We start from the raw sequence: 11,583 nt of genomic DNA, 5'->3' as shown, positions 1-11,583 counted from the left end.
GAGAGAGAGAGAGAGAGAGAGAGAGAGAGAGAGAGAGAGAGAGAGAGAGAGAGTAGAAGAGGTATGTTAAAGCGCGCAGATAGTTTGTTAGCGCGTCTCTTTCCTTCTCTCGTTCGATCCTTTCGACAAATGTCTCGAACCTTCGCAAAGTGTTATAACAACGTGTTTTGTTCTTCCTTTTGTTTCTTTTTGTGTATTACAAAATGACAATATAAAAAACACGAAGCAAATATAAAACACGCAAATCAAACACAAAAATTTTCAAGATTTTCTGCGGAAATGTTGTCTTCGCATTCCTATGTATAATCGCGATGTTCACGTTCTTTCGAGAGAGTCGACTATTATTCGGTTCAACCTTCCTTCGCTCATTTCCTTCGCGATAAGATTCGTGTTCTCGTTGTAAAATTGCAATTATATGTCAATTTATCGCACAAACTGCCAAGTACTTGCGATTAACGATAATATATTGCTCTCTCATCACGATGTTAAGTATTTAAGTTTTTTTTTTTTGACGTGGCTTTACAAAGACCGCAAGATAGACTAGCGACCTATGATACATCCTTTTGTTTTTTTACAAATGACTTATACGAAAGGTAACCTATAAGTGTCAATTCTATTGATTCCTCAGAAAGGTGTCCGACAGGTGCACAGGTAAATGTGCTCATAAGAAAAACTATAGTTTTTTAACCAAGGTAAGTGTATTTTTTGTATTAATATTGAGAAGAAACATATTTCTTTTTTTTTCTTCTTCTCAATATAATTTAAAACGTTTGTTTGTCTTTTATATAGCACGGGATTTTACCTGTAGGTAACTTTCTTTGGAAAAGCTACTTTGTGAAAAAAGAAATATATTTCTCTTCTTGTGACGTTATACTTTCACTCATTTAAATGAAATTCAATGAAATTTTTCTTTTAATCGAACAAAAAAAAGTCCTCGAGTACCAAAAAAAAACAAGTCTCTTGACGATAATCGAAAATGCAAATCTTGAAGTACCGAACGAATTGCGAAAAACAACGTTCTTTAATTTCTCCGATAAGATACGGACTAATTAATTTCAACGTTAGTGGAGAATCATCGGAGGGGAATTAAGAAAAACTGGATAGGAAAGGTGACGAGGAGAAAGAAGAGCGAAAAAAAGTACGCAGTAGAGAGAAAAAAGAGGGAATCGGGATTATTTCGTTGTCTCGCGGCGAGCACCGGGCTCGTCCGGCAATTAACTGTCCTATAATTATCTCTCTCTCTCGGTCTCATTCCACTCAAAGGAGGCGACTGTGTTGTGTTGATTAGGAGAGATAAAGTAATAATATCCGGTAAGAAAGTGTAATATCTTGCCAGCTGTGTCTTTTTTTGTTTTAAAGTGCCAATATCTTATCACGCTGAGCGGCAATATTTAACGAAGTAAATAGTTCGATAAATGAATTATAATTTTTTTTTTGTTTTTGTTTTAAATCAGCCTGACTATTTCGCGCGGCGTCCGGGGAATCGGAAAAAAGCACTCGGGGGAATCGGAAGACGCAAAAAGTTTGGCACCGACGCGTATCGGAAGAGTCAAATCCTCAACATTGTTATTTTTCCATGAGATTGTTATCTCGTAGCTTTTAAGAGAAACAATCGAACGATTCAACGGACCGTCAAGAGGATGTAGCGACTTGTCGCGCTACCGTGGCAGCGGTGAGCGAGTGACTTCGAAGCGCGCGCGACTCCGCCAGCGAAAACTTTTCGTCGTCTCGCTTGGAAAAACAAAAAAAAAAAAAAAAAAAAAAAAAAGAGAGTAAACCTCGTAAATTCGCGGCTCTCTAACACCTAATTTGCTGTGTCCTCAGTGGCACAGCACGCAAGGGAGCGTCGTTTCCTTTTCGCCGGCCATGACGGCACGCTTAGCTCGACCGCGTTGCAAGGGTTTCACGTGCAGAAATGCGGAGAGCCGTGAGCAATTTCGCGAGAAACGATTCGTGTCCCCTCTCGCTCGCGCTCACGCCGTCGTACCCGGGACTCTCGACGCTGGTATTATAATCACAGGGTTCTCTCTCCGGGGCTCTCTCGGGGCGCCCCCGGGCTGCGGGGCGAGCACGGCGGGAGAGAGGCGGTCGGTCCATCGGGATGATTATCTTCACGGCGATAATTAGGCAGCGGGTCGCGAGTCGCTCGCACGGTGAAAAATAACGAGGAAATAATTGCGGCCGAAACTCTCCGCCAGAAGAGAAGATGTGGCGCGCCCCTCTCTCTTCCGTCGAAACGACTCTTTTCGTGCCGAGGTCTTCGGCTTCTCTCTCGCTCGATAGTCGCGCGATCATGATCGATGTTTAATTTTGTTTCCCGCGCGAGATTCTTAATTATCGCCTTGCAATTTGACTACATTATCTTTTAATTACACACACAAGACGGTAAGCTCCAGGTGTCAAGCACGCCATCTCTTGAATTCCGGAGAAACTTGTTTCTCACCCTGTGTGTAGGATAGGCAAACCTTACAACAGAGCCGGACTAGCTTTGGCTAATATACACGTAGCTGCGGTCACAAATATTGAACAAAAAAAAATTTTAGTTAATATTGACCCAGAACCGACATCGTACGACGACGAGTCAATTATTAAACCGACGCCTATAACGCGCGTGCGTTTGTCGAGTCTTAATATTATGTAAAAGAGAGATATATACAAAAGAAAACGTACTTTTTTTTTTGGCGAGAAAAGAGTGACGGTCCCTCGGCAGTTAGAGAAACGGTAATTCGGAGGAAAAGCTGCGGTCTCAGAACAGAAAGTTAATTAAGTAATAAAAAAGTCACCAGCCTCCGGTACCGACTCGGGGATGGGAGGAGAGTGAGAGAGAAAACCGCGCGTTGAAGAAAATTGAAGTTAAAATAAACATCCCCTAAATGAATCGCCGCAGCCGCGCCGTTCGCCCCTGTTTAACCAGAGCCGCTAATTAATTCCGAGCCCGTAAAACTGAGAGTAACAAAAGCCGGGAACGGATGTCGCAGCCGGGTTTTACTCATCCCCTCGCAAGGAGAGAGAAAACGAGAGAGAGAGAGAGAGAGCGAGAGAGAGAGAGAGAGAGCGAGAGAGAGAGAGAGAGAAAGAGAGAGAGAGAGAGATGAGGGGGTTGCGATGTCACCGCTTCGGGAGGGTGGAAGGTGCCGGGTATTAAGCAGCCGCGAAACCAGCCGCGTCTGACTCTTTAATTAGCCACCCCCGCTTGAAGCGCCGACACCGGGAGTGTCGAGGGTCGGCCGTGCAACAGGTGAGATGCAAAGCAAGGGTTATTCTTCCGAGCTCAGCTCGAGGATGGAGGGTGGGTTTCTGCGAAATCGCAAAGGGCTACGCAGCGAGACGTTGGCGGTGGTGTGTGTCACGCGGAAGTAGAAGACGCGCGCGCTACGTACAACGAATAGCTTTTTAATTTATTTCGAATAACACTAATTAAAACATAATATATTACACTTTAAAAAAAAGTAAAAAATAATTGTGTTAATTATCTAATTAATCGTTTTTTATTTTTATAATTATTAAATTAATATTTTCCTGAGGGCGGACTTTTTTTTAAAAAGATTTTATACACAAGCAAATATTTTTTTGAAAATTATTTTTATCAAGTAATTAGCTGATCAACACTAATGATAACTCGATATGTCTGTAGTTTCGAAACGTGGAAATACGAATTGCGAAATGTTTTCTTTCATTAACCTCGAAAACTTTTATTAGCTGTCGTTTGTAGCCAGATTTTGTCGATGAGGCGCCGACGGTAATTAAAACCTGTTGAGTTGCTCCGTGAGAGCAATGAAGTGTGGGCGCTGAACTTTCCGCAAGGAAGGGAAGGGTTGCGAGAGAAAGAGAGAGAGAGGCAATGAATATTCCAGGGCTGAATGCACGTCGCGAAAGGGGTGCGGAGCTAATGAAAAGTACATTATGACTGGCGGAGGCCGCCTAGAAATGCCGTAGCTCCGCGGATGGCCGATGGGAAAAGAAGAGAGAGGGAGGAAGAGTTAAATGCGATAATTTGCGTGGGAGGGCGGCCGTGAGAGGGTCGCAGACGGTAAACCCTCTGCATTTAATTACGCTTGAAACATGTATTAAATATTGTCGGAGGGTGAAAATGTCGGAAGGGTTGAACCCCTTGGGCTCGTTAAATGAGCAGAGATTTTCCCTTTGCAGTCTGTCGGCGTTCACGGATTTGCGAATTTGTATATTGAGTGCTCTCCTCTTAATGGGAAGCCCTGGATACTCCGGTGATATTGATACGAATCGGATTTCTCGTCGTTTCTCTCTCTCTCTCTCTCTCTCTCTCTATTTGCAGAAGTGACCAAGATAATCGCCGCGTTATCGTATGCAGATTAAATCGCGTTGTAGCGCCTTCCCTCACTCTCTCAGATTTCGCAACACACACTTGGACTGTGTGCTCAGCGCGCATACACGACGGATATCTGTTGTGTGCGCGCTCGCCGGCGGGGGTGGCGGCATCCCGACGCTCTTCCAAGGTCCTCGCTGAGCTATTAATTGTCTCTGTTGATTCATTTGTTCGTGCTCGGCGTTCCCAAGCGAGTCCGCCAATGCGACGACACTTCGATACGAAGGTCTTTTACGAGAGACCAGCTGCGAGAGACAGAGAAAAAGAAAGAGAGAGAGAGAGAGAGACAACTGTTTTCTCATCTCTCTTTCTTTCTTTCTCACGCTTACTTTTTTTCTTTTTCTCCACCCCCCTCTAATTCGCGAGAAAGCGTCTCAGCCGATTAAAATTAACAGAGTGGACAGAGAGCTGCTAGGCAGGTGGCTTCGTTAGGACGCCGTAAAGTGCCCTCGTCCTCGGAATTTCAAGTGCGCCATCGTACGACGGCGTGGATCTGATAAAAGCGCGCGATCGTGGCCGTGTAAATTAATTAAAATCTAATTTAAGGCGCCGCCGTTGGTAGTTTGGCGGCAAATTTACGTGCTCGTTATGATAATTAAGAACCGGATGGTTTTTCTAAATTCGTTACGCAGATAAAGAGAGAGAAAGAGAGAGAGAGAGAGATCGCGCGCGCGCTGGCTCTTCGAGATCTCTGCGGCGAGATAAGATAATCCGAACGTGCGAAATTGACACGTGAACAAATAAACATCGTGAGATATTTTGTCATCGAAAGAATAGTCTCAATTAAAAACAAAAAAAACTTTCAAATCTAAAAAGTAACAAAAAAAAAAAAAACAACAAACTAACTAATCAATTAAAAATGACTGCGAGATAGAAAAAATAATCTTGTCGATATGATTCGAGGGAGCATGAGCGTTGAACGGTTCCACACGCCGTGGAAGAGATTGCAGCAATGACCGGAGGCACGGAAGTGTAGCGACTTAAATTCGTCCGTCAGGAGGAGGGATCAGAGGTTTCAAATCAGTACAATTGAGTGCCGCGCGCTGCTCCGCTAATAACTCATTTCCTGCGCTTAAAAATAATACTTACACTCGTAGAGAGAGAGAGAAAGAGAAAGAGAGAGAGAGAGAGAGAGAGAGAAAGAGAGAGAGAAAGACAGAAACTTACACTCGCACGGCTACATTTCATTCGTTGCCCCACGTTCATTCCTATCGCATTTAACATTTTAAAAGTCTGTTATTTTTCTCTCGCGGCTAAAGATCAGACATTCCTTGTGTGCATTTCAAACTCGTAATAAGGATATCGGCAATATTCACCGCGGAATAATAGACGAAAAAGCGACGAACCACAATTAAATCAGAAAGATAAGAAATTTGTCTCGACGAAAAAAATGTGTCAACGGTTTCGAAATTTGTTAACGATCGCGATCAACGAACCTTCGATGCGATCTAGTATTGAAAACCACTTATCGTTTTCGCGAACGATTACTTCCGCGCGACGAGAATATCGCTTTATTGTTGTCGGGAAGATTCACGTGCGTGGCCGCAGCTTCTGCAGTGTGTGTGACACGTGCACGTTCGACTGCTGCTATACGCTCTATAGCCGACCTGCTTGCGAAGTCGAAAGCATGGCCGTGACCTACCTCTCTTCAATGACGTCACGATCAACACCTACGCGATTGAAAAAAGAATGCCGATGCCTATCTCAAACACGCAAATACTTGAAACAAAGTTAATTTCGAAAATGTTTCTAAGCCAAAAAACAAACCATTTTTAATTAACAGAAAATTTTAATTCAAATCGTAATTAATTGAGAAATCAACGTCGACAGTACGCGTAGGCCAATGCGCGTTATATACAAATCACGCTTTCTTTGTGGAGAGCAAAGAGAGTTAGTTTATAGTCGAACGACGTGATCGTATCGAAAACGCGAACGACGCTTTTCGCGCAACCGTAAAATAACTTGCGCGATGGCAGTGGCCCGTTGCGTCTTTACAACGTTCCTGGAGTCGATGACTCGTTCCTCCTATAAACTTCTCCTTCCTCCTACTTCTCGGTTGGCGACCGTCATCCCTCTTCCCGCCTCAGCTCAAGAAGGAACGATCGGTCTGTCCGGACGCCGCGCGGTTGGCGCGACTTCGTGGCGTGGCAAAAATAAAGATAAAGCCTGAGGAATTAATTAGGACCGGGTAATCAAGAAGATACCGCTGGCAGAGCCTGGAAGGTTCAAAACGCCGGGAAGACGACGACGACGACAACAGCAAAAAAGGTGCGAAGGCAGGACCCGCGTATAAATATTCACTCCTGTTCAACACCGTTCCGAACGACCCGCTTATCCACGGATTGACCAGATACAGAGGAGGACCCCAAACGCCCCCAACTCCCCTTCCCCTCCGCCCCGAGTTGGAAATCCGAAATGCCTCGCACACGCCGGCCTTTTATTTTCTTCCTCGGCGCGCTCTCGCCTTCACCTTCGCGTTCTTCACTCCGCCACTTCCAGCTTTCGACTCCTTGTCCGGCACGCTCTCTCTCTCTCTTTCTCTCTCGGCCGGTTTTGTTCGATCCCTCCGCCCGTGAGTAACGGCTATTCCGAGAAGTTGTTTCAGATAGAGGGCTAATTTGTTCGCGTGCTGCCCCTCTCGCGCCGCCGAGACCGGTGGAATATATGTACGAGCGCGAGGTGCACGACGTGTCTTCTGATTGCCGTGAACGCGGCAATCTCTTCTCTCTCTCTCTCTTTCTCTTCCTCTTCGTGTGCGTTTCGTATACGCAACACGTGTATTCTTTTATCTAGGAACTTTGTTGTATATCGAAATAAATTTTCCGCTCGCGGGAATTACAAATATAAATTTAATTTCAATCGGCGCGTCGAAGAGAGCGTAACAACAACAGCATCTTTGTGAAAACGAGCAAGAAATGTCCTCGGAAAACACTCGAGGATTTCTCTGATAAAGTCTCGCGAAGAGCGTGCGGCAATGTCGGCCTGCGGGGGCGGCATTTCGGTGACGGAATATATTGGCGTAAGTACGAAAGGAATTCCCAGCTCTCATGTTTACGCCCAGCGCGGTGCATCTGGGGGATAACGGGGCGAGGAGGGGGGGGAGCGTTTGATAAGCGGCGGCGAGGATGGTTGTATAACAGGACGAGGGAAAAGCGAGGATACCGTGGAGGAAAGAAGAGGGTGGGTATCGCATGAGTTATTAAGATTCCGACGCGCATGCTCGCGGTTCTTTCATCGATTCATAAGAATATCCTCTCTGCCGGCCGCCCTCCCTCCGGCTGCCACCTTCTTTTCCTCCTTCATTTCCTTCAGGTTCTTTTATATGTACACCACCACCAACACCACCACCCCCTTCGACGCAGGAACGTAAGCGACCCTTTATTTCTGGCATCGTTTCGACGGCGCCCCCGGTTGCGAATATTCACCCAAGCCGATGGGAATCGTTGACGTTGTCTGATGACGAAATTTTACGACGTTTGCGTCGCAGGTGAAAAACTCTGCTCGAAGTGTGCGGTTGAAAACAAATTGTACTCTCTTCTCCCGAGGTTTCTTAAAGCGCGATAAAACATGAAGCCGTGTACAACGCGTCGGGGGCGCAGCAACGCGCTTAAACGATCAGTAGGTAACGAGGGGTGTTCGATCGATCGATCCGGTCGAAGAGGCGACGAGCGACGAATCGACGACTGAGATACCGGCGTAAACGATAATGAGCGTGGACGGTAGTTTGAGGGCCGAGGTTACGCCTTCTTGAGAAACCGGTATATACCGGAGGGCTTTTCTTCGTCTTCTTCTTCTTCTTCGTTTACATCACGTGGGCGTGGAGAGAAGGAAGAAGTTCACAGTGTGCGGCGATCTCCTTTCGCGAAATCACGTAAAACGGAGCTCCGAGCGTAAAACGTGTTTTCTTCCCGGCGCAGTTTCTCTGTTTGGCGAGAAGCCGCGCCACGAAGTGGCTCGAGTTTAATTAGCGCCGCGTTTTTATAGATAAATTTTTCTCTCTAAAACCAAAAAAACAAAAAAAAAAAAAAACTACCTACAGCAGAACTCCGTTCGAGTAAACACGTAATTACGAACTCTCAAATATTCATGCCGAAGAAACCCGACGAACGTGTGCGCCAAAAATTTTGTTAAAAACTTTCTTGCTTGTGTTTTGGAGAAGCACACGCGCGCTTATACACGCGGAAAAGTGTGCATATGTGTGTGTGGGTGCGCGCGCGCACTCGTGGGATTTCTAAAGAAGAAGAGAAGGGTGGGTCGAAGAGTCGGTGAAGATTGCAAGAGAGGGGTTGATCTATGCGTTTAATTAACCATAGAGACGCTCCTACCGACTCTTAGCCGCTCTTAGTTCGAGCTGACCGAGGGTGGGACAAGGGCGCCGGAATAAAAGCCGGAGCAGAACGGCGCGCACGGAGGGTGGGAGCAAGAAAAGAAAAAGAGAGAGAGAGAGAGACGTAAGAGGCGGAAAGGATTTCGCTATCGCCGGCGAAATTAACCCCGGAGAAAAAACTTATAATGTGTCTTTGCGGGAAAGCAGCTCGATATGGTGTGTCCAGTGTCGGACTTGTCCAAGGGAAAGAAAGAGAGAGAGAGAGAGAGAGAGACAGAGAGGGAGAGAGAGAGAGAGAGAAAAAAAGAGAGAGAACGGCACAATATCGCCGAGTGCATTTGTCGCCGGTAATTAATTTCCGGGATAATTAACGTTGGCAAGCTGACGCTTTGCCGGTGAGAATGAGGCGCCATCGATCACAAAACCACGCTCGTTCGGTCCGTGATAAAAAAGATGAACAGAAGCGCGGCCACATATACGTTACGATCCTCAGCGCATCCGAAGCTTCTGGTTCTGTCCCTCCCTCTTTTTTCTCTTCTTCTTGTTCTCGCTTATCTCTCGTGATAATCTTGAAATATTTTTTGAACGTTGTTTTTTCATAAATATTTTGTTTTTTTCGTGAGAAAGAGAGAGAGAGAGAAAGAAAGAGAAAGAGATTATGTTTGAACGTTACTTTTTGTTTTGTCTCTCGCAAACATCTTCTATTCGTCGCGGCTCGTTAATTACCGACATCCGGTCACTTCGCGCCGGAACCAGAACACAACTCTCTCTTTCTGTTGCGCTCTCCCCTTCCATCGCGTCTTCTTGCTTTTCTGGCTTTCGCGAATATTTCGAGAACAACTCCCCCGCATTTCTGCGTTCCGGCAAGCGAGAAGTTAATGAGACGATAGCAGACAGTTATAAATGAACGATAAGGTTCGGGAGGAAGGCAGGGAGGGGGGAGGGGATCCCTTTTAATAGCCGGTGTAAATTTATAACTCCCGGGGCGAACGCGCGTGCACAGGTTATGGACTGATCGATTCCGTAGCAACGTTTGATCAATCGCTTTTGATTCTCTCAGCGCTGTACAAATAGCGCGCTCGCTCGAGTAATTAATTCCAACACGTTTGACCGTTTTCGCTCGCCGGGGTCAAAATGTCAGTCTCGTTTTTGCGGAGAAGTTCTGCGAATCATGAATTATACAAATCGTATCACGGTTGTGCCAGCCAGATGAAAAAATAATAGAGAGAATACATATCTTTCTATTTCGACGAAAGTAACAACATTACTCGATTTAAGAGCGACATTTAATTTTTTCTAAAAATTAAAAAAAAAATCTCTAAATCTGGTCAAGCAACGGGATTTTTGTTAAGTCAAATTTGTTCTCTTTTGTGTGAGACAAATTTGACTTAATAATTTTATCACGGAAATTTTTCTCAAGGAGACGCGCCAAGAAACAAATTCGAGATTTACGTGGAACGAGCGGAGAATACAGTTTCTCCGACGATGCGGTCTCCGACGTGGACGGCAATTATGTTCTCATTTTCGGAAATTGCCAAGTGCAAAAGACTCACGAAATGCCCGACGATGGCATCGCGCTCATACACACACAAACACACACACACACACAAACACAAACACACACAGTGTGAGGGGACAAAACGAGAATCGGGGTCCCGGCGACCGCATCGCGGACGACCGTGCCTATAGAGCGTACCGAGTCTCGATTCGGGCGTGACGGGGCCGCCGGAGCAATTATGATAATTACCGGAATTCGTGGTGCGCAATTAGGCCAGAGCGAAGCGACAGAAACGCACGCTCCGCGACGCGGTGCGACGCGCCGCGCCGGCGCGTCGTCGATTTTCTTCCGCAGCTTGCCTTTTTTTTATTTTTTTTTTTATTTTTATTTCTTCGTATTATAAAAATTAACGTGGTCACCTTAATTACAGTGGACGACGTAGCCACACGCGGAAGGTTGCGTGCGCTTTACACTTCCAGCCGCACGAAAATCGTCTTGTCTTAAAAAAAAAAAAAAAAATGGTAATTTGATTTAAATTTTGGTGTGTCTCACAAATATTTTATTTGATGCGTCATACATACACGTCCGACGTTTGAAAAACACATGAGATGACTCAAAAAGCAAAAAGGGCTAATATTTGTTCGCGTTTCTCAACAATCAGAAAAAAAAAGATTCTGCGCAAATTCGAAAATCGTCAACGGCATCGAAAGTGTTCCGTAAAAGCGGTGGCGTGTTATATTTCGTAAACAGGAACATCGATGCGCGCTGGGCCGGAAGTGTCTCATAATAAAAGAGTGACTTCCGTTGATGAAACAATACCGTGAGTCGGATTACTGCCGCGCGCGTCGTCCATCTCGCTTCTTTCCTCTCGGGCGAGAGCTCCGCTTTGCTCGCCCGTGCGCACGCACGATATGCTAGAGTTACTTTATCCGGCTCTCGCGCCGGTTAATTTGCGTCAGAAATAATTTAACGCCGTAGAAACTGTGCCCGCCCTTGTCGCCACGTCACCTCTGGCGATTTCTAGCGGCCGGGGCAGATTAATCGTCACGATGACGATCGCTATCGGAACGACTCTCGGAGCAGCTCCGGCCGACATTCCCGGATATCGCGAATTACCATTCCCGATCCGCCACGTATTATAAATAATGTAGCACATCCTAGTACGATTCAACGCAACGGTACAATTCCGACTGATTTTGTTTTGCTTCTGTCCTTCTGTTTTTTTTTTTTTTCTTCAAATGGCAATTATGAGCGTTACAGAACAGATGTTTAATAAACCGGCCAAACGATCAGTAAATCATTGATTGAGCAAGTTTATCTATTCATAAATATGTGCGAAAGTAGTTAATTGAGTGAATTAATGTGCTCCGCGAATTTGAACGTTTATTGCCGCTGCGCAAAGTGTGTGAATAATTT

The 11,583-nt window shown here is 45.6% G+C and overlaps 1 protein-coding gene across 3 annotated transcripts in view; it reads right to left on the bottom strand.

The window, feature by feature from the left end:
- LOC109853107 (zinc finger homeobox protein 4) overlaps positions 1 to 11,583 on the bottom strand; it is a 307,047-nt gene that overhangs the window by 132,618 nt on the left and 162,846 nt on the right. The gene's annotated exons all lie outside the window — the stretch shown is intronic.

Source organism: Pseudomyrmex gracilis, unplaced genomic scaffold (genome assembly GCF_002006095.1).
Source record: "Pseudomyrmex gracilis isolate BER0280 unplaced genomic scaffold, ASM200609v1 scaffold_43, whole genome shotgun sequence".
NCBI lineage: Eukaryota > Metazoa > Arthropoda > Insecta > Hymenoptera > Formicidae > Pseudomyrmex > Pseudomyrmex gracilis.
The sequence above is the reverse complement of the archived record's forward strand: the minus strand, read 5'-3'. Positions and strand labels throughout refer to the sequence as shown.